Source organism: Carcharodon carcharias, chromosome 21, assembly GCF_017639515.1.
Source record: "Carcharodon carcharias isolate sCarCar2 chromosome 21, sCarCar2.pri, whole genome shotgun sequence".
In the NCBI taxonomy this organism is placed as follows: Eukaryota; Metazoa; Chordata; class Chondrichthyes; order Lamniformes; family Lamnidae; genus Carcharodon; species Carcharodon carcharias.
In genome coordinates this window covers 25,645,107-25,667,328 of record NC_054487.1, presented here as the reverse complement: position 1 = coordinate 25,667,328, position 22,222 = coordinate 25,645,107, and the positions used below count along the sequence as shown (strand labels likewise).

Below are 22,222 nucleotides of genomic sequence, written 5' to 3'. Positions count from 1 at the left end.
CAGAATAGTTACTCAGGAAAAGTTACAATGATTAAAACACAGTTGTAAATCCTGGCTGACTATACTACTGACCCCACCCACCCACTGGAACCCTGACTACCCCTGATCCACCCTACCCTGTCACCCACCCCCTGCCACCCTGCTCCCTCACTCACATCCCTGCCATCCTAATTTCTCTCCGTAGCTTCTCGAAGTGGCTTTGGGACCTTTAAACTTAACAGAATACAGCAGCTAGCGCTGTAAAAAGAGGGCACAGCTTGGCTTCTTGTGATGATTTTGCACTGTGAAGGAGGACTTTATGCTTTGCACTTCTGAGGATACTTGGTTTGGAAGTTTGGGCAGGAAATGTGGAGCTAATGGTGCAAGGTAAGTAAATAAGAAGAGTGGCAATCCTACAGTGATTGCTTCTCATTGGAAGATTCAGCCAATTGAATTCCCAGTTCAAAATGGAACTAACAAATGTTTATCGGAGAGATTCTGACAGCATAATAGCACGCCAAACATTTGTTCTTATTTAAGGAACCTTGTGTAGGTCTATATGGTCTCTGTTTTCTAGATTCCGAGCTTTCAAATAAGATTATGGTTTTTATTGTCTTTTGTCTCAATGGCTATGTTGTGACCCTTCTGCCTGTACGGTATAAAGACTTTCTGCTGCATGTTACTCTGAGAAGGTGTAGAATTATGTATAGGCCAAACCCACTGGTAAGTGCAATATGTGAAAGAAAGGGTAATCCATCTGGAAACATGCCAGCTTGATTGAAATGTTGAGAATGGTGGTTAAGAATTATATAATTATCAATCATTTACTGTATCTTTAATGATGCACAAATACTACTGCAACTTCAGGTCATGGAAAGTGCAGTTAAATGTGAAAATCCAAAGTTTCTTTCTGAGTTGTGCTGCTTTGCCGTTAGTTTCATGGAAACAGTACCTTGCTGTCTGGCTCACCTTTGGAATGCATTGAACAATGTGAAATTGCTGTATTTGCATTGTTAGGAACCAGAGATAGTTTAAGTAAGTTGTAATTGTGGGTGTTAGGGATGAGTTCTAGCTTTAAGTTTAAGTTTGATTTGTGTTTCTGTATTGGTGTGTTAAGAAAGGGGGGAACTGGAGTTTTAGTTTCACTTTAAAAGATGTCTGCATTTTAATGGGGTTTTATGACTCTTGAAGGGAAGTTTAAACAAATGTAAGGTAGAAAAATCTATGCTGTTGTCTAGCAACAGGGGCCCAGAGGGAGGCACCCACAGAGAGAGAAAAACAGAAAAGTAGTTTCAGTTCAGTTGGAAGCAGATGTCAGGAGAAGCTGGACACAGGAGAGGGAACTGCAGGAAACAGGTCCCAAAGAATGAAAAAAAAGTTCCAAAACCAGGGAGTGGGCCAGGAGAAAGGTCCCAGGAAAAAAGTGAAGTCAAGGGAGAAGAGCAGGAACCTGAAAAAGATCCTGTTCAGTGAAAGTAAGGAGCAGAGAAGAAGGCTCCAAGCTTAAAGGGAAAAAGCTGCAGGATGCGGACTTAAAGCAAAAAAATAGGCTTGTGAGAAACCAGAAGATCCAAGGAGACAGCCAAAGGTCGTTGACTCCTTACTTTGGTCATGTGAAGCAGTGGTGTTCTGTTGGCATGGCTGAGTATCTGAGAAAGAGTGCAGGGAAGGCAAAGCTTGAATGCACGTGGTGATCCAGGGGAGAGGAACGTCGGAAGGAGAATTCGAACCCTGGAGGTGAAAGGCGTCCGAGAGAAAACGTCGTTTGGGCTGAGATTCCAAAGCGGGTTCTTCGAGAGTGGAGATTGGAAAGCCTCGTGTGAAAGATGAAGTTCAGTGAGATTGGTTGGCTCACTGTGTGACAAGTGTCTGGGGCTGTGGGGGTGGGGGTTGATGAGGGAACCATAGCATCTGACACTTGGTTTCAAAGTGTGGTGTGCCTGACCACAGGTCCCCTTTTGGTTTACATGGACTGTGTACTTACTATTGAACATGAGAGTAGAAGGTAGCTTTTGTAATTTGTGTTATCCTTATGAATCTATATATCTGTATAGGTATATTTGTGGGTGAAGGAGTATTGTAATATAGTTAATCTTTTATTCTTAAAAGTTCATCAGCTGACTCCTGTGATTCTTTTCAGTAACCGCCCCCCACTTTTCTAAGCAAAATATAAAAGTTAGGATCCATCAAACCGGGTTCCACCCTGGGATCCGGCTTGTCCAGTAGTAACATCAGCTAGGATCATAACAGCATAAGTGCAAACAAAACACCACAAAGTTAGAGCTGCTTTGAAATGTCACAAGCATCCTGTTCTAAGCCATTTAATTAAGGCTGGATTAGTTGTCAGATCTTTTAATAACTTAATTAATGTTAATTACTGCCAATGTGCCTCCTTGGCACCAAAAAATTATTGTTGCATTCCTTCAGGTTTTAATTGTTGAAATAAAATAAACTTTTTAAGACTTTACCTTTTGCACTTTTTTCTCTTTCTTAATCCGATGTTTAGTTAGCTTATTTTATTTCTCCTTTTGAATTCACCCGCTCTAATTTACACATCCTTCTCAGTTCTTGTACTATTCATTTTGCAATCTTTCAATCTGGTGAAACTTGCTTTCCATGTTCACATAGATTCCAAATGCCCAGTATCTCTCGTTGGAAGTTTTCTAGCTCCTACTTACAGCAGCTTGTGACACAAAATATTTTTGAGATTAAACGGGCAAGGGTGAAACTAACAAATGGCAGATGTTGTTTGATTCACTCCTAGAACATTGCTTGATGGTTTAGCTCTATATGTGAAGCATTGTGCCATATTTATACAGGTTGAAGTACAGAAGAGCACTGTCTATGTGGCTTGCTGTTTGCATACCTTCTGAATATTTTTGCCCTTGCACAAATCTGTTTTCATGGCCGGAAAATTAATAACAGGAAAGCAGTGGACCAGCAGTAAAAAGTTGAGCTTTTCTTCAACTATAAACAGCAAGTAATGGGGAAAATTCTACCAATGGACCTAAAAATTGGAATTAAATTTACAAAAATTATCACTTTGCTAACTTTTTAATAATTATTTGACAGACAAGATTCACTTGTTCAGAATTTTGCTTTGGGGCACAAAACTGACAAAAAGCAGGGTATGAAACAGTGTTTATATGTAAAAGTTTGCAATCAGTAGTTCTCTGCTATGTTTTTCACCAGCTTCATTGTATAAATGTGACTCAGAAATGGAGGTGATAGCCTCATTTCTACCACTATGTAGAACAGCAGACCAGACAAACAGATTATCTGGTTGTTATATCATGCTGTTTGCAGAACCTTGCTATGTGCAAATTGGCTGCTGTATTTTCATGCAATGAGTTTACTTTTAAAGTAAAAAATAAAATGCACTATATAATTGCAAGTTTGTTTTTTCTTTAATCAAAGTATTGCACAAGACACTAACCAGAGCCATTTTGTTTGCTGAAATTATTTCCTGCATGATTGGCAATGGTTTAAATTAGCAATGTTTTCCCAAGTGCATTTTGAAAATGGTTACTTTTACACAAAAAAAAATTAAAATTAACATTGGTCATATTAAATACTGCACCCCTATACATTTTGTGGAACTCAGATGCTTAAAGCTGGGGAACGAGGTGCCTATGCAGTAATTTTTTTATTCAGTCATGGGATGTGGGCTTCACTAACCAGGCCCATCCTAATTGCCTTTGCTCATAGGACCTTTAAAAGTCGACCACATTGCTGTGGGTCTGGAGTCACAGACCAGACCAGGTAAGGACGGCAGATTTCCTTCCCATTAGTGAACCAGATGGGTTTTTACGACAATTGGCAATGGTTTTGTGGTGGTCTTCTGATTTTTAATTCCAGATTTTTATTGAATTTAAGTTTCACCATCTGACTTGGTGGGGTTCAAACCCAGGTCCCCAGAGCATTACCCTGGGTCCTGGAATGCTAGTCCAGTGACAATACCACTATTGTTATACCTTAAGGAGGAATGTTTTAACCAGGATGGGAAAAAAAAGCAGCCGGAAGGTGAATCCAGCCAGATTTTGTGCAGAGTTGAACAGATCTAGCCTCCTCACTGAAAGGGATCAGGGCAAGAACCCATTACCAAACAATTTGTTTTCTAAGTCAGTTTTGAGTAAATGAGCAACCTGACAACAATAAGTAACAACACTTCCTTAGGGTGACAGCAGCAATTTGCAAATTATTAAATAGTTATGCAGTGGACCCATATTTAATGTTTGAAGTAAAACTAGATCGAATGCCTTCAAAATCTGAATCATGAAGGTTGTTTATTTTCTGAGGAGAAACATTGATATTGAGATTTTTAATCTTGCTATGTTTATCATTCCCTCTCTACCTATCCCTATTTCAGACAGTAAGAAGAGAATGAGACTGCATTGAAGATATTTTGTCAGGAGAATACGCAGCCTGGATTGATTGAGATCATATGTTAGAATACAGTTTGAATTTTTTTTAAAAAACCTTTAAAACATGCCGAAAATGCATAAAACGAGCAAACGTATTTACATAACCATGATTACAGTAGCCTGGTGTGGCTGGTCTTTATCTACAGAACGTAACTATAGTCATGTTAATAATTCTAAAAGTTAGAATCCAGAGTCTTTGGTTGATGACAAAGTGCAGGGAATCATCCTTGATACACCACTGTGATAGCTTTGTTATTTTCCGAATGTACTGAATATTATAGGTTTCTTGGTACCTAACCCTATTGGCCACTGTCTCAGGCTGAAACAGATTGTTTGCAACCATAGCATTAACTGAAGTATGTACTGTATTTTATGTGCTAGTCAGATTTATTTATTTATATAAATAACTGAGCAAAGATTTGTGCAGATAATCACATTGCTAATGTACAATGTTGCTTTACCAAAAATCTCTGTTGAAAGACTTTGTGTAATATTAAGAATGCATTTAGACCGAAAGCTTAGCATTAGAACAAAGTGATTTCCTGGTTCTAATTCCACAATGCTTCAGTTTTACAGGGAGTATAAATCCATTGCAGTGTTGAACTTGATATGACAAATGCTTAGCAGGGTCAATTATTTGAGAAATGATCTCCTACAAAGGTACCAGCTCCCCCCTCTGTGTAAACATTTCAGTTTCTAATTTTTAGGGAAGCAGTTCAGCTGATTTGTTTATTTGGACCTTTGCCGAGCTGTTTCCTAAACAAGGTAGTTCCAGCTGGGCAGGGGCCAGGCAATATAAACAGAGATTTCCATGGTTGAAACCAGAACGACAGCTTCTGAGCTCAGATGGGTAGCCGCAGTGTAAGTGGACCCCAAGGGGCCCAAAGGCCTCCTCTACCTAAGTTGCTGAAATTATTTTATTTAAATTTATCTTGAATAAACAAATTAGATTTGTTTCCTGAATTGCATAACTGCCTTATAATATGCATTGGATTAAAGAAAGGTTGTTGTTTCATGTCAGATACCATCTACAAAGTAAGGATGATATAGAAGTTTTCCTCTTGAAAGGAAAGTTACAATTTGTTGTGTATATTGCTGCACTGCAGAGCGTGGAATGTGTATATTGCAGCACTGAAACATAAGACATCATTACAGTTTAAAACCAGCATCTTTTTACTGCTGTAGTTTTTGTTTTAAAGTTTCTTTAATGATAATGAAATTCAAATGAGTAAGCAGTTGTAAGGCCAAGTATATTTCTTCACCGATTTGCAGATTTCATTGTCGATATCTGAGTGTTTACCATTTGAAGGCATTTGTATATTAGCCTGAAAACGAAAGTTTACGATCTAAGTTATAGTAGTGGCGTTGTATTTGGAATGACATAACTCTGCATATTATCATTTACCAATGAAGTTTTTTTTGATATTTGTTTGAACCAGAAGTTGTTCCTCATTCAGTACTAAATTGGTGATCTCAGAGAGCCTCAGTGTGGCTGAAGTGGAAAATGAGGGAAATAAAGTTAGGGTTGAAACTAGGAGCGAAGTTTGAAGCAATATACAAAATCTAATCATGCTTACGGTACATGAGGTTGGAAGTGTTCTATTCTACAGTTTTCATATACTTGATCTTGGTGAGCAGAATGTTTTTTAAAAAGGTTTTGGAATGTCTTGAGGGAGTTAGTTAGATCAAAATGACTCCAGGGAAAATAACATTTCTTTCCAATAAACACTGAAAATTATGTCTTTAGCAAACATATAGCAATTTTTTTATCTTTATTTAAAACTGCCCAGTTCAATTTTTTTCCCCCTTGGATGGAGATATGGGAAAGGGAAAATAATGCATAATTTTCTGTAAGCTTGCCTTTCCATTGTCTGATCGTGGAAGAGTATTGGTTCTTGAAAAGTTAGTGTCATGGATTGTGCAGAACACATGGTTAGGGATGTGGAAACAGGCATTTATGTAGAAAGGATGCCAAAGGTGAGGACGTGATTCTTTTTTCCTGCCCAAATTGGTACCCTAACATTCTGCAAAGTAATCTAAGATAATCCCTTTTTTGTACTTGGAGCACTTTAGACCTGTTTTTCTCCTGAGATTAAATGATGTTGACAGTACCAAGCCCGAAGTTGTAAAACAAGCACCATTTATGATATGACTGTTTTGGTTTCCTGCAGAAAAATTCTTTACACTGAATGTTTTTTTTTGCTATTTAAAGTATCTTGGGATCTCAATCATTTTTAGCACTATCCATTGATTTTGATGACATTAAATGAGCTGAAAGAGACATAACTCCTACTGAAATTTGGTAATTTTCTGGGTTAGCAAGGTTGCATTCCTAATATACAAGCAAACCACAGTAAATGTGTTTGGTTTTGCTCAAGGTTTCAAATGAACCATGTTCTTCATAAACCAGAACTGCCAGCTGAAGCGCAGTAAAATATCATCTCCATTTTTAGTATTACAGCATACAAACGAGTTGGTATTCCTTACAGTCATTGCTGGTAATAGACCAGAAACATGAAGAATATAAACCTGAATCCTATTAACTTTTCGAGCATTTTTTGTGCAATTTTCTGTTGCTCTTTCTTTTCAAGGGGGTGCTAAATGTCAGCCAGTTTATCAAGGAGAAGAACCATGCATTGTTTTCATCACCATTATTTCATGCACAAATGACATGGTCATTTTACTAAGATTATTTTGTACTGTGTGTTCATACACAAAGGAGATAAGAGTTACTGAACATTCTTCCTGGAAATGTTAGTACTTCTAGTAATTTGAAATATTTTTATACAAATAAGATTTTGCAACTAACTGGCTTGGGATGATAGTGTGCAAGGAAGGTAGAATATTCAGTTAAGTCATACTCAAATAAATTGAAAGGTCCATACAAACAAAATTTAATAGCTAGCATTGTTTGCAATTTTGTATGTGGATTGGCTCAATATTTGAGATACAGCAGTTGATTTGAAAGTGAAGAGGACATGACCAGTACAACTGTTGTCCACTGCGCCACTCGGGCGGAATAGTGCATGTGCAGTGTTTCCAGCCACCCGAGTTATGTGCTGTTCCATGCAATATGGGAGCCTAAGTTGGGATTTTTTAGGTCCTTTGGGTCCAAGTGCTTCTTGATCATCATTGACTAATGTACCTGTCTGGAGGGAACTTTGATTGGGATGCCTGCAATTTGATTGTTAGTTTGATTCTTGACTTCCACAAGTCAAGATAACACACTTCTAGTGATCTCTATTTAATGGTGCAGCTCCTCTTCAGAGACACCTGAGCTGTCTAATGAACTCTCAAGGTAGTAAAAATTGTCAGCTTTCTCTATTATTACAGTGGAATTCAACAAGGATACATCAGCAGCCTTGATCCATTTCTGCTATCCACAGATTGGATCTTGGAGCACCATGTTGGTTTGTAAGCATTCAGCAATTTTGACGATGCAGATGATATTGTACTTTATACAAAGTATAGCACTTATGATTGCATGCTTGGACATATTGAACAAGGCCTGGGATCTTGCCGAAGTGGAGTAAGGCATCAAATTGTTTGTGTTTAGGAGGCCTTGAAGGACTGCAGCCAAAATTCAGTTAAACATAAAGGTAACAGGTATGTGGGGAAAATAAATTGTTTCAGGTTTTGCAGAAGCTGCGTGGAACAAAAGAAGTTGACAGAATCTGAGAGAACTGAAGTAAATGTAGAGGCAACAAATGGAGCCTGTGGCCAAGTGATGAGAGAGTGCAGCATTTGATGGCTGAAGGAGATGCAGGTCATTAAGTTATTACAGCACAGAAGGAAGCCATTCAGTCCATCGATCCATACTGGCTCTCTGTAGAGCAATCCAGTCAGTCCTATTCCCTCACTGTTACCACGTAGCCGTGCAAATTTATTTCTATTAAGTGTCTAGCCAATTTCCACTTCATTCTCGTAAGCACTAAGGTCCAGGCCATTACCTGCGCTGTGTAAGATGTTCTTCCATGCATCTGCCACATATCTTGCCCACAACCTTAAATTTGTGTCCTCTGTCCTTGTATGATCAACTAATGGGAACAGCTTTTATTTTGTCTACATTGTCTAAGCTTACTATAACCTTGTATGCCTCTATCAAATCTCCCTCAATCTCCTTTGCTCCAAGAAGAACTCCCCCTTCTCCAACTTAACCTTGTAGCCCATCCCTGGAACCATTCTGGTAAATCCCCTTTTCTGCTTCTTCTTAGGCACTTTCTTCAGTGTTGAGGATGACTTGCTTCCCCTCTGGTTTGATAGGTTCTGAGATGGCTGATGAGTCCAGTGAGTGATTTGCAGATTGTGCTGTCACCTTTGGGATTGTCTATGAGGGTCCTGACATTCCAGGTCCCAAACCTCATTTGGACAAGTGCAAGATGCTGTTGAGTGATTTTTTTCTTCATTCTGTGGTCATTGCACACCAATGACCACACAATCTCAAGAGTGGGGCCATTGTCCAATGGCAAAGGATTTCCAAGGTGATTAGGGCCAGGCTCTACCGTGAGACATTAGTACCGTCCGTACATGGTCATGAGCAGATGCAAATTTCCTCTGCATCGTCTCAAGGACTCTTGCATCCTTCCTAAAGTGTGGCGACCAGAACTTGGATGCAATAAGCTTATGACCTAACCAGAAATTTATAAAGATATCGACTTTCCTGTACTCGCATACCATGCAGGGTGAATCCATATGCATGACGTGTGTGAAGATTATGCTCCTCAAGCAGAAAGTTGTGCAGCTTGGGATTCAACTGAGTATGCACTGTAATATTTGGGAGTGAAAATAGTTTCTGGTGCAGACATCCAAAGGATTGTCACCCTACAGGATGTTTTGAGTTGAAAGGTTTTTTTATTTGTTCATGGCGTGTAGGTGTCACTGGTAAGGCCGATGTTTATTACCCTCGTGTGGAGAGGCTCTGGGGAGCCAAGAGGTAAGTTACTTGCTGCAAAAATTCCAGTCTCTGACTTGCTCTTGTAGTCACAGTATTTATATGGCTGGTCCTGTTCAGTTTCTGGTCGATGGTAACCTCCAGGATGTTGTTGGTGGGGATTCAATAATTGTGATCCCATTAAACATCAAAGGAAGATGGTTAGATTCTCTGTTGTTGGAGATGGTTATAGCCTGGCAGTTGTGTGGCACAAATGTTACCTGCCACTTATCAACCTAAGCCTGAATGTTATCCCGGTCTTGCTGTATGCGAGCATGGATTGCCTCAGTATCTCAGGACCAAACATCTCCATTTCTGACCTTTTTATGGAGGGTAGATCATTGAAGGAGCTAAACATGGTTGGGCCTAGGACACGACTCTGTGGAACCCTTGCAGCAATGTTCTGGGACTGAGATGATTAGCCTCCAACAATCACAATTATCTTCCTTTGTGCAAGGCATGACTCTATCAGTAGGGAGTTTTCTCTGATTCCCAATTTTACTAGGGCTTCTAAGTTGGCAAGGGGGAACTAGATGACTATCAGAAGGCAAGGTGGGAAAGCAGCAGGTGAGAGTGACACAGAGGAGGGTCACTGTTGCTTGGAGTGGTTATCCATGGAGGAAACAGTAAGACTTAAGAGCAGTGAGGAAAGATTTAAACTATTAGAGGGGATAAGTGGAGAAAGGTTTTATAAATATATTGAGATAGTGGTAAAGGGGAATGTTGGACCCATTAAAGACAGACGCAGGTGAGACTACAGTGGACAATAATGAAATTGCTGACTTGTTAAATGAGCACTTTGCATCATTTTCACAACAGAAGAGGACAAAATACCAGTGGTACAAGGAAATCTAAAAATAAATTAACTACAGTTGATAAGTTGACCCCAGCGACTGGGGTGGTTAAATGGTTTATTCATTAAATTCCACTTGAAGCCCTTAAAGGCAATATTTTATTCAGGATTGTAAATCTGGATTATTTGCAATTTTGCTAAAGTTGCATAGAATTAAATAGAAGTTACAGTACAGAAAAGTCCATTGGCCCAATTGGTCTATGCTGGTGTTAATGCTGCATACAAACCTCCTCCCATCCTGGTTCAGCTAACCCCATCAACATATACTTCTATTCATCTCCCTCATGTACTTATCCAGCTTTCCCTTAAATGCATTTACGCCATGTGTCTCAACTATGTAGGTAGTAACTTCAACATTGTAACCAGCTTGAGTAAAGAAGTTTCTCCTGAATTCTTTATTAGATTTATTAGTGGCCATCCTTATCACCCCTATTTTGGGCTGCCTCACAGGCAACATTCCCCCTCTTTTTTGAGTGCACGAACAATTTCTTTGTGTTAAACTCCACTAGATTTTTTTTAATGCAGCTCACATGCGTGGTAATTTAAAGTGACTGACTTGTGCATGGGGCCTGTGCTGGGACAGGAAAATAGAGTTGAGGTAGGATATCAGCTATAATTTGATTGAATGGCAGGGCAGATTCAGTGGGCCAAATGGCCTTCTCTGCCTATTTCTTATGTTCGTACATTGGCTTGTCCAGATTGTTACATTTCTGTCATGGTGACGGCTCTTCTGTGGATTGAGTTATTTTTAAATAATACTGCACTTAATTCCATTCTTTTAGTTCATATTGGCATGCTTGCTTTTCTTAGCTGTTGTACTGGGGATTCTACTATTGCTGCTATCTGAGACATCAGCATATCCAACAAATAATAGTTTGTTTTCCTAAGAAAACTGCTGAACATTAGTCACACGGAAAATTTTTTCCACATGAGCAAAGTTGAACCATGTGTTCATATGATGGTTGGGTGTGAACAGAATAGTTCATGTGACGCAGTCAACTTGTACTCGCCATGTTAAAAGGACTGCTTTTTATAGGTCAAATTGTGACTCTGCTTTGAATGCACTTTGTACATGTGTGATTAAATGAAATTGTTTAAAGCTACGGTAATGGAGTGTCATTCATCACCTTTGTTCAAGTCAAAACAATTGGTAAGGTCTATAATCATTCAATTCTTATTCTCCTGTGCCTCTGACAGCTACTCCATCTGATCCCTCGCCAACCTTGCTCTTGTAACTTCTGTTGAATCTTTCTTTCCCCTTTTCAAGTACCCTAAGATGTGAAGTGTTTAGGGCCATCTTGAAGATATGAGAGGCACTATATGATGCATTTTTAAATTTACTTTTCTGTTCCTGTGATACTGTTGCTAGCTGCCATTAAGAGAAAGCAGACCCTTTTGGCTCATTTCTCTTTATTGAGGGATTATCCAGGATGGGTGTGTGTCTCCATTCTTGACTGTTTGATCAGTATCAAGCTTTAATGGCAGAGCAAAACTCAAGTACATTGGAGCAAACGCAAATTCCTTTTGTAAGTTTTATTTTTAAAAAGGGGCCTAATGCTTGATTGTTACACCCAATTGAAGATGCATATAAAACACGTTAACAATGGATATCTGCAGGTACCTGAGGATATGAAGGTCAATCTAAAGAAGTAAAATGTACTCTTGATAAAGCTGATAGAGCCAGTGGAGCAGCAATAAGCCAGTAGTGCAGCTTGTACCATGATTTGCTTATACATCCTAACCAACTTTTGACACCCAGTCATGCCTATATTCCAGAGCCACAGTCCCACCTTCTTAATTTTATAAATTATTCTCTTCGTCTTAAATGGAATGTTTGCAATTTTCATGATGGTTTGAATGTCGGAAGATTTGCCTCCATGACAAACTAAAGGGTTAGTTTCAACAGCCCTCAGAGGGCTGGAAAGTTTAATTTACTTTCTGGTTTGAGTAATCTTCTGTAGTATTTCACATAACCAGCACCTAGAAAGATTTCAAAGAGGTTAAGCTGGAAAGGATCAAGTGATGCTTTTATTACTTAGTTTTAGTTCAGCCAGGTTCTTTTTCCCCACAAGCTGGCTTCGCCATTTACAGGGAGAACAGCTCCAGGCCTGTGTCTGATGAGTTCCCAACATCCTCTGAAAAATAAGCATCTGCACTGTTTCCCCTCTCACATTCCTTTGTTACCTGTAACAAAGAACTGTATTTTGTGGGTTGTTTTTAATATTAAACCCAAATTTTCATTAGGCTAATGAAAATATGCGTAGGAGTTGGAAATATAGAGTCCTTACCATCAGTTTGATGATAGTTATGCTCATGGAATAAGGTACTTATACTGCAAACTCCTTAAAGCACAGTGGTGGGACTTTGAAGTGTTTATACTCTATCTATTCCTTGTATTTAAACAAAATTTAAATTTTTATTTGAGTGCACAATTTTGGTAGCACCTGTCATACTGCCTGGGATAAAAAGCTTCTGGAAAAATAATACTTTGAACTTTCTCTATGTTTTTGAGATTTTTTTTATATACAAGAGTAGTAGTCTATAGCATTTTTTTCCAAATTAATAAAAAGAAGGGTTATAGTAAGTTGATATTCAGGTGATTTTACAAATGCCATCAGAAAAAGAAAAAAATCAGAACTTCTAAAAACATGCACATTAATTTCTGGCCTGAAGTGAATTAACAAGAATAATCAAAATGGCTGCAAGACAATGGAGTATTTGGATTTTAATTGCAACAGTTTAAACTTTGAGAAGAGATGTAAAAGTACTGTACAGATGTAAAAGATAATTTCCAACAGGTGTTTTATAACAACTGAATGATGTTAAAAGGGGAAACTTAAAAGTGAACAGACAGGAAGCTTACTTATACGTCAACAATGTAGAATCACTTAACTGGAAAAATATTGCATTGCAGTTTTGCAAACTGTTTGCATAATCTGTGTGCACTAACAAGTCAATCAACTTGTTTAAATTTTGAAATATAAAACACTGGTCGGTGTGTTTTTAATATAGAAGCTCTTCTCTAGTGATGTCATGAAATAGCCAGATGGGGGTAACTGACAGGATGTGACAGATAAGAAATTTGACCATGTTACTGAAGAGGAGTTTCCTTTTAAAAAAAAAACAGTCAATCTGTAATCAGTTTGGAACGCTGGTGTTTAAAGTTTTTGGCTTTTGAAAGATAAAGTATTTACTGGAATGGAATTTAGCTTTTGATTAGCACTTGCGGCAAGCAAATGAAGATACACTATGTAGGACAGCTTGGTTGCAGCTAAGAAGAAACTTCAAATTAGCACTGACTGTAGTGGAATGCTAAACGATAGATTAAAAAAGGTGTACAGAGGGAGAGAGGAATGAAGGCTAGAGGTGAGTGAATGGTCACCTGTAGGATAAAAAGTTATTTTTGTTATCTGGTCTGCAATTGAGAGAAGGTTGCTGGATGACTCATTTTTCATGGTGAGCCCACACCTGGAATATTGTGTGCAGTTTTGGTCTCCTTATCTGAGGAAGGGTGTCCTTGCTATAGAGGGAGTGCAGCAAAGGCTTACCAGGCTGATTCCTGGGGTGGCGGGACTGTCATATGAGGAGAGATTGAGTCGGTTAGGATTATATTTGCTGGAGTTCAGAAGAATGAGGGGGGATCTTATAGAAACCTATAAAATTCTAACTGGACTAGACTGGGTCGATGCAGGAAGGATGTTCCCGATGGTGGGGGAGTCCAGAACCAGCGGTCACAGTCTGAGGATACGGGATAGACCATTTAGCACTGAGATGAGGAGAAATTTCTTCACCCAGAGAATGGTGAGCCTGTGGAATTCGCTACCACAGAAAGTAGTTGAGGCCAAAACATTGTATGTTTTCAGGATGGAGTTAGATATAGCTCTTGGGGTGAAAGGGATCAAAGCATATGGGGAGAAAGTGGGAGCAGGCTATTGAGTTGGATAATCAGCCATGATCATAATGAATGGCGGAGCAGGCTCGAAGGGCCAAATGTTTCTATGTTAGGAAAGAAAACATGAGCGTGAAAATTCGTTTAGGGTTTACCACTGGTTAAACAAACACTGGCTACGAGCTACAGTCCACAGAGCATGAAAAAGGAAAGCCAATTTCTTGGCTACAGCTTCAGCAACGAAGGCGATCTTGAGTTCCGCTGGAGATTAGAGATGACTGAGACCGTAATGTCATTGGATGAAGAATGACTCGAGGTCAAACGATCAAGGTAAAAGGCCTTCATAGTGAGAAAAATGAGTCTTTGAAGAATTGAAAGAAACATTATTTTTGTCCATTCCCCCAACCTCCCCCACTTCTGTTTCCTGAACATTGTGGAAAAGATCATGACTTGCAGAAGAATGCAAGAAAAGACCCAGCTAAAAAAAAGGCTGCTAAACCCACAAGACTGCTGGATGCATTATATATCACTATTTAATCAAAGGTTTTCTATCCACATGTGCCGCTTGTTGATTTGCTACTTTAAGGAACTCTAATTCACCCCCATATACGAGGGGGAAATCAAGCATTTAATATCTTTTCAATCCTTAGTACTTCTCAGTGGGCATTTATTGAGCTACAGTTTAATGGTGAGGAGGGGGAGCAGGAGGAAAGAGTTCTCCTAATCCTAGTTTAGCTCATGGCTTGTGAATTTTGTATTTGTGTCCTCTAACTTCTTAGCCAAGAGAGTGGTTGTTTTCTTCCTCCTCATCCATACCTTTCATTATTTTGAAAATCTGTCTTGTTCCTCCCTTCAGTTTCATTTCTCCAATGAAAATATGTCCAGTTGTTTGTACCTTTTTTCATAAAATAACCCTTCAAAGCCTGGAATAATTCCTACCACTCTATATCAGTTAATTCAACGATCACATTATTCAGTTATCTTTCTAAATGTTTCAAACTTAATGTTTCAACCTTATCTCCTTCTACTGCTCTATCATTTCTTACCATTAACTGATCCTGTCTTTTGGATGAGACTTTACACTGAAGAACTGCCAGCCTTGGGTAAAAGATCTTAGGGTGCAATTTGAAGCTGAAGGCACTTAGTGTTTAATTTTCCCCCAAGCAACACCAGAACAGATTAAAACAAAAACAGAATTACCTGGAAAAACTCAGCAGGTCTGGCAGCATCGGCGGAGAAGAAAAGAGTTGACGTTTCGAGTCCTCATGACCCTTCAACAGAACTTGAGTTCGAGTCCAAGAAAGAGTTGAAATATAAGCTGGTTTAAGGTGTGTGTGTGGGGGGGCGGAGAGAGAGAGAGAGAGAGAAGTGGAGTGGGGGTGTGGTTGTAGGGACAAACAAGCAGTGATAGAAGCAGATCATCCAAAGATGTCAACAACAATAGTACAAAAGAACACATAGGTGTTAAAGTTGGTGATATTATCTAAACAAATGTGCATTCGTTTAGATAATATCGCCAACTTTAACTTTAACACTTATGTGTTCTTTTGTACTATTGTTGTTGACATCTTTTGATGATCTGCTTCTATCACTGCTTGTTTGTCCCTACAACCACACCCCCACTCCACTTCTCTCTCTCTCTCTCTCCGCCCCCCCACACACACCTTAAACCAGCTTATATTTCAACTCTTTCTTGGACTCGAACTCAAGTTCTGTCGAAGGGTCATGAGGACTCGAAAAGTCAACTCTTTTCTTCTCCGCCGATGCTGCCAGACCTGCTGAGTTTTTCCAGGTAATTCTGTTTTTGTTTTTGTTTTGGATTTCCAGCATCCGCAGTTTTTCTGTTTTTACCAGAACAGATTAACTGGTTACTTATATATCATTCCTGTGTGCAAATTGCCTGCCACTTCCACCCATATAAAAATGACAGTTTCAGAAGTAATTAGTTGGTCCTAAAGTACTTTGCAACATCATAAATGTGCTGTAATAATGCAATTGCTTGAATTCTTTTTGTAGATAATAAAATCATAGAATGGTTACAGCATAGAGGGAAGCCATTTGGCCCAACATATCTATGCTGGCTCTTGACAACAATAACCCAGCTAGTCTCACTCCCCTGCCCTTTCCCCATAGCCCTGGAAATGTTTTATCTTCAGGTGCTTAGCCAATTCCCTTTTGAAAGCTCCGATTGAATCTGCCTCCAACACTCTCAGGTGGTGCATTCCAGATCTTAACCATCATCTGCATAGAAAAGCTTTTTCTTAGGTCACTGTTGTTCTTTTGCTAATCAGCTTAATTTGATAGCGTGTTGTTCTCGATCCTTCTGCAAATAGGAATAGTGTGTATCTGTCTATTCTGTCTAGACTCCTCATGATTTTGAACCCCTATCAAATCTACTCTTAACTTTCTCTAAGGAGAACAACCCAGCTTCTTCAATCTATCCACATAAGTGAAGTCCTTCAAGCTTGAAATTATTTTCATAAATCTTTTTTGCACCCTTTCTAAAGCCTTCACATCCTTCCTAAAGTGTGGTGCCCAGAATTGGACACTATAATCCAGTTGAGGCTGAAACTGTGTTTTATAAACTGCTCATCATATGTTTGTTGCTTTTGTGCTCTATGCGTTATTAACTACTTTTTCAACCTGTCCTGCCACCTTCAACAATTTGTACACAAACCCACATACACACCCCCCTCCCACCCAGTGTCTCTGTTCCTGCACTTGCTTTAAAATTGTGCCTCTTTTATGATGCTCCCCCTCGTTCTTCACATCTGTCTGCACTGAACTCCATCTGTAATGTGTCCACTCATTCCACCAGCTTTCTATGTCCTCTTGAAGTCTATCACCATCCTCACAGTTCACAATACTTCCAAGTTTAGCATCATCTACAAACTTTGAAATTGTGTTCTGCATACCCAATTCTAGCTTATTAATATATATCAAGAAAACTAGTGGCCATTGTATGGATCATTGGGGAACTCTACTGTATACCTTCCTCCAATTTGAAAACCAATCATTCACCACTGCTCTCTGCTTCCTATCATTAGCTAACTTTGTATTGAAACTAATACTTTACCCTTTCTTCCATGGGCTAAATTTTGCTGGTAAGTTCATTATGTAGATTTATCTTTACATCAGTTGAAAAAGCCATCAACCACAGCATATCTAATAATTTAGCAGTTAACCAGATATCTATAAATACAAAGATAAAAGCAAGAAACTGCGGATGCTGGAAATCCAAAACAAAAACAAAAATACCTGGAAAAACTCAGCAGGCCTGGCAGCATCTGTGGAGAGGAATACAGTTAACGTTTCAAGTCCGAATGATCCTTCAACAGAACTAAGTAAAAATAGAATAGAGGTGAAATATAAGCTAAAACAAAAACAGAACTACCTGGAAAAACTCAGCAGGTCTGGTAGCATCAGCGGAGAAGAAAAGAGTTGACGTTTCGAGTCCTCATGACCCTTCAACAGAACCTGTTGAAGGGTCATGAGGACTCGAAACGTCAACTCTTTTCTTCTCCGCTGATGCTACCAGACCTGAGTTTTTCCAGGTAATTCTGTTTTTGTTTTGGATTTCCAGCATCCGCAGTTTTTTGTTTTTATCTATTGAAATATAAGCTAGTTTAAAGGGGAGGTGGGGGGGGGGGGGGGGGGGGGAGTGGTGGATGGTTGGGTTGGGACAAGTAGAGCTGCTTAGAGGGCCAGTGATAGGTGGAAATAACCAAAAGATGTCACAGACAAAAAGACAAAGAGGTGTTGAAGGTGGTGATATTATCTGAGGAATGTGCTAATTAAGGGTAGAAAGCAAGACAAGCAAGGTACAGATAGCCCTAGGGGGGTGGGGTGGGGTGAAGGAATCAAAAAAATGCTAAAAGGTAGAGATAAAACAATGGATGGAAATACATTTAAAAATAATGGAAGTAGGTGGGAAAAGAAAAATCTATATAAATTATTGGAAAAAAAAGGGGGGGAATCGGAAAGGGGGTGGGAATGGAGGAGCGAGTTTATGATCTAAAATTGTTAAACTCAGTGTTCAGTCCAGAAGGCTGTAAAGTGCCTAGTCGGAAGATGAGGTGCTGTTCTTCCAGTTTGCGTTGAGCTCCACGGGAACAATGCAGCAAGCCAAGGATGGACATGTGGGCATGAGAGCAGGATGGAGTGTTGAAATGGCAAGCGACAGGGAGGTCTGGATAATGCTTGCAGACAGACCGAAGGTGTTCTGCAAAGTGGTCACCCAGTCTGCGTTTGGTGTCTCCATTGTAGAGGAAACTGCATTGGGAGCAACAAATGCAGTAGACTAAATTGAGGGAAGTGCAAGTGAAATGCTGCTTCACTTGAAAGGAGTGTTTGGGCCCTTGGACGGTGAAGAGAGGGGAAGTAAAGGGGCAGGTGTTGCACCTTCTGCGGTTGCATGGGAAGGTGCCGTGGGAGGGGATTGAGGTGTAGGGGGTGATGGAGGAGTGGACCAGGGTGTCCTGGAGGGAACGATCCCTGCGGAATGCCGCTGGGGGGGTGATGGGAAGATATGTTTGGTGGTGGCATCATGCTGGAGTTGGTGGAAATGGCGGAGGATGTTCCTTTGAATGCGGAGACTGGTGGGGTGATAAGTGAGGACAAGGGGGACCCTATCATGTTTCTGGGAGGGAGAAGAAGGTGTGAGGGTGGATGCGCGGGAGATGGGCCGGACACGTTTAAGGGCCCTGTCAACCACCGTGGGTGGAAAACCTTGGTAAAGAAAGGAGGAGGACATGTCAGAGGAACTGTTTTTGAAAGTGGCATCATCAGAACAGATGCGACGGAGGTGGAGGAACTGAGAGAATGGGATGGAGTCCTTACAGGAAGCGGGGTGTGAGGAGCTGTAGTCGAGGTAGCTGTGGGAGTTGGTAGGCTTGTAATGGATATTGGTGGACAGTCTATCCTATCACCAGAAATTGAGACAGAGAGGTCAAGGAAGGGAAGGGAAGTGTCAGAGATGGACCATGTGAAAATGATGGAGGGGTGGAAATTGGAAGCAAAATTAATAAATTTTTCCAGATCCAGACGAGAGCATGAAGCAGCACCGAAGTAATCATCGATGTACCGGAGAAAGAGTTGTTGGAGTGGGCCAGAGTAGGACCGGAATAAGGAATGTTCCACATACCCCATAAAGAGACGGGTATAGCTGGGGCCCATGCGGGTAACTATAGCCACATCTTTTATTTGGAGGAAGTGAGAGAAGTTTAAGGAGAAATTGTTTAGTGTTAGAACAAGTTCAGCCAGACGGAGGAGAGTAGTGGTGGATGGGGATTGTTCGGGCCTCTGTTCGAGGAAGAAGCTAAGGGCCATCAGACCATCCTGGTGGGGGATGGAGGTGTAGAGGGATTGGAAGTCCGTGGTGAAGAGGAGGCGGTTGGGGCCAGGGAACTGGAAATCGTTGATATGATGTAGGGTGTCAGAAGAATCACGGATGTAGGTGGGAAGGGACTGGACAAGGGGAGAGAGAATGGAGTCTGTCTGCAAGCATTACCCAGACCTCCCTGTTGCTTGCCATTTCAACACTTCACCCTGCTGTCATGCCCACATGTCCATCCTTGGCTTGCTGCAATGTTCCAGTGAAGCTCAACGCAAACTGTAGGAACATCACATCTTCCGACTAGGCACTTTACAGCCTTCCGGACTGAACATTGAGTTCAACAACTTTAGATCATGAACTCTCTCCTCCATCTCCACCCCTTTCTGATTCCACGCCCCCCCTCTTTTTTTTTTCCAATAATTTATATAGATTTTTCTTTTCCCACCTACTTCCATTATTTTTAAATGTATTTCCATCCATTGTTTTATCTCTCCCTTTTAGCCTTTTTTGATTCCTTCACCCCACTGGGGCTACCTGTACCTTGCTTTTCTTGCTTTCTACCCTTAATTAGCACATTCCTCAGATAATATCACCACCTTCAACACCTCTTTGTCTTTTTGTCTGTGGCATCTTTTGGTTATCTCCACCTATCACTGACCCTCTATCCAGCTCTACTTGTCCCACCCCCCCTTAAACCAGCTTATATTTCACCTCTCTTCTATTTTTACTTAGTTCTGTTGAAGGGTCATTCGGACTCGAAACGTTTACTGTGTTCCTCTCCACAGATGTTGCCAGACCTGCTGAGTTTTTCCAGGTATTTTTGTTTTTATTTTGTGATCTATGAATACAACTTTGGTTGAAGACCACATGATAGCAATTTATTTAGAGCTGCATAGTGCCAAATCCTGTTAAAATTTGTGAAAGCCCAGGGGATTTACATATGATTTACTGAAACGCCAAAAAGATTGCAGTGATAGGTATGTAATATAAATAGTAACATCATTTAAGTTAACTATGTTAGGTTAGAATTGTGGAGTTTGATATTTTAAAAGTGAGCTTTGTCATGCCCAGTAAAGGCATGAAGATAGTAAAAATTTTAAAGCTGTATTCTATAAAATGGACACAACAGATTTTAATATGGCTGATAACACATCATGTGACTTTAGCAATATCGGCTCTAGATAAGACCTGAAACTCAAGTAAATACCTCAGTAAAATATCAACAATCCCAGTCACTTGTGAAATGCACACATCCTTCTTTTATGGATGAACTGTAAACAACCAGGACTATAATACCAGCCAAGTTGTCTTCCTGCCTCAACATTGGCAGTTGAGACACCGAAACTCAATGGGAGTTAGACAAATATGAAATAAGTCTCGTCAGCCTTTTGTTGTATTGTGGCTGTCCCTCATCTCAAATGCTCGTGTAAAAAGCCACAGCACAGGATGTGTATTGGCCCAACTCACTACCTTAGTTGGGAGTGTTCTTTGGGCATGCATAGTTTGCATGGTTAAGGCAGCCATGTTTGTACCTGCTTTTAAAAGTTACGGCAGAAGCTATTCTGAGCAGAGAAACACCATAAGAGATTCCAACTGACATCTGAAAAGCCATCTAACCAGCTGCAAGATGGTGCAGCCAAGGTAAAGCAGCTGTACTTTTGAAGAAGGAGAAGGAATCCCCCCCCCCCCCCCCCCCCCCCCCCCCCCCGCCCCCGACCCCCAGTCTGTTCTAACCTTCAACTTCACCTGAAAGCAGACTTCCTGGCAACTCAACTTCACCTGAAAGCAGACTTCCTGGCAACTCAACTACCATAAACCTCACAGCTTACTGTAAATCTTGTTTTTAACCTGACTTCCACTCCAGCTACAGATATAGTTCAGCTAAGAAACTGCAGGCCTGCTATGAAGGAGACTAAAATCATTTCAACTTGTAATTCTATTGCTCTTTTCCTCATCTGTATCCATTTGTGTGTGATAGCATGAGTGAGAAGTCGTGTTAAAACCTCTGAGGCAGAAGTGTGATAAATGATCATCTTTATTTTAAATTCACATGAGCTTGCTGCTGAAATAATTTAAATTGAGACAAACCACTCTGAGGTTAAGAACACACACTAATCTCACAAAAAACAACCTTTGATCATGGGCAATAATAAACACAAAGGGCCTGAACTTCCATGGAGTGCTAATCAGAGTTGGATTGCCACTCTGCTCCTAGTTTCTTCCCTCGAAATTCAGCTGCTCCTTTCTTGCCCAGCCTTCCAACTCAGGCGGGGTGAGAACTGTCTAGTGCAGCACGTTGCTGAGACCTTGTGTAGAAGGCTGGAGAGTGGGAGGTAAGGAAACCATACCCTCTTTTTACAGCACTAGCTGCTCTGAAGCAAGTAAGTTTAAAGGTCCACCCATTTTCAGAAACCAGGGAGAAGGTAAATTTGTAAAGTAAGTGGGTAGGATTGGGGGGTGTGCTTGATTGGTTGGGGCGGGTGGGGATTGGTGGGTCGACGGGGTCGGTGGGGGGGGTGCAGTCGGGCAGGTGGGGTTCAGTTAGCCTGGGGGAAGGGGTGTTGGTTGGTCAGGAGGATGGAGTCAGGTGGTCAGTGTTGGGTGTGGAGGTTGGTTGGTTGAAGGTGGATGGTCAGTGGAGGGGTTGGGAGGGGGTGCAGTACTATAGTTACCAGGGGTTAGAAGTGGTTTTAATTCTTCTAACTTTTCCTGGGTAACTATTCGGGAAATTTGAACTTCTCAGGATATTGCCATGTAGCCCTTACCTGGGAACTTCAGGGAGGGGTTGGGGGGTTGCTTCGCAGCGCATCTT

The 22,222-nt window shown here is 40.5% G+C and overlaps 1 protein-coding gene across 9 annotated transcripts in view; it reads left to right on the top strand.

Annotated features, from left to right (window-relative positions):
- LOC121293187 (protein kinase C and casein kinase substrate in neurons protein 2-like) overlaps positions 1-22,222 on the top strand; it is a 123,167-nt gene that overhangs the window by 26,474 nt on the left and 74,471 nt on the right. Inside the window, exon 1 of one of the 9 annotated variants that reach the window (XM_041215977.1) lies at positions 13,531-13,552. The exons of 7 other annotated variants lie outside the window; for them this stretch is intronic. The gene's annotated coding sequence lies outside the window, so the exon portion shown is untranslated. Of the gene's footprint in view, positions 1-13,530; positions 13,553-14,181; positions 14,406-22,222 lie in introns of those variants that run through there. One more of the 9 variants, XM_041215981.1, reaches the window with a different exon arrangement.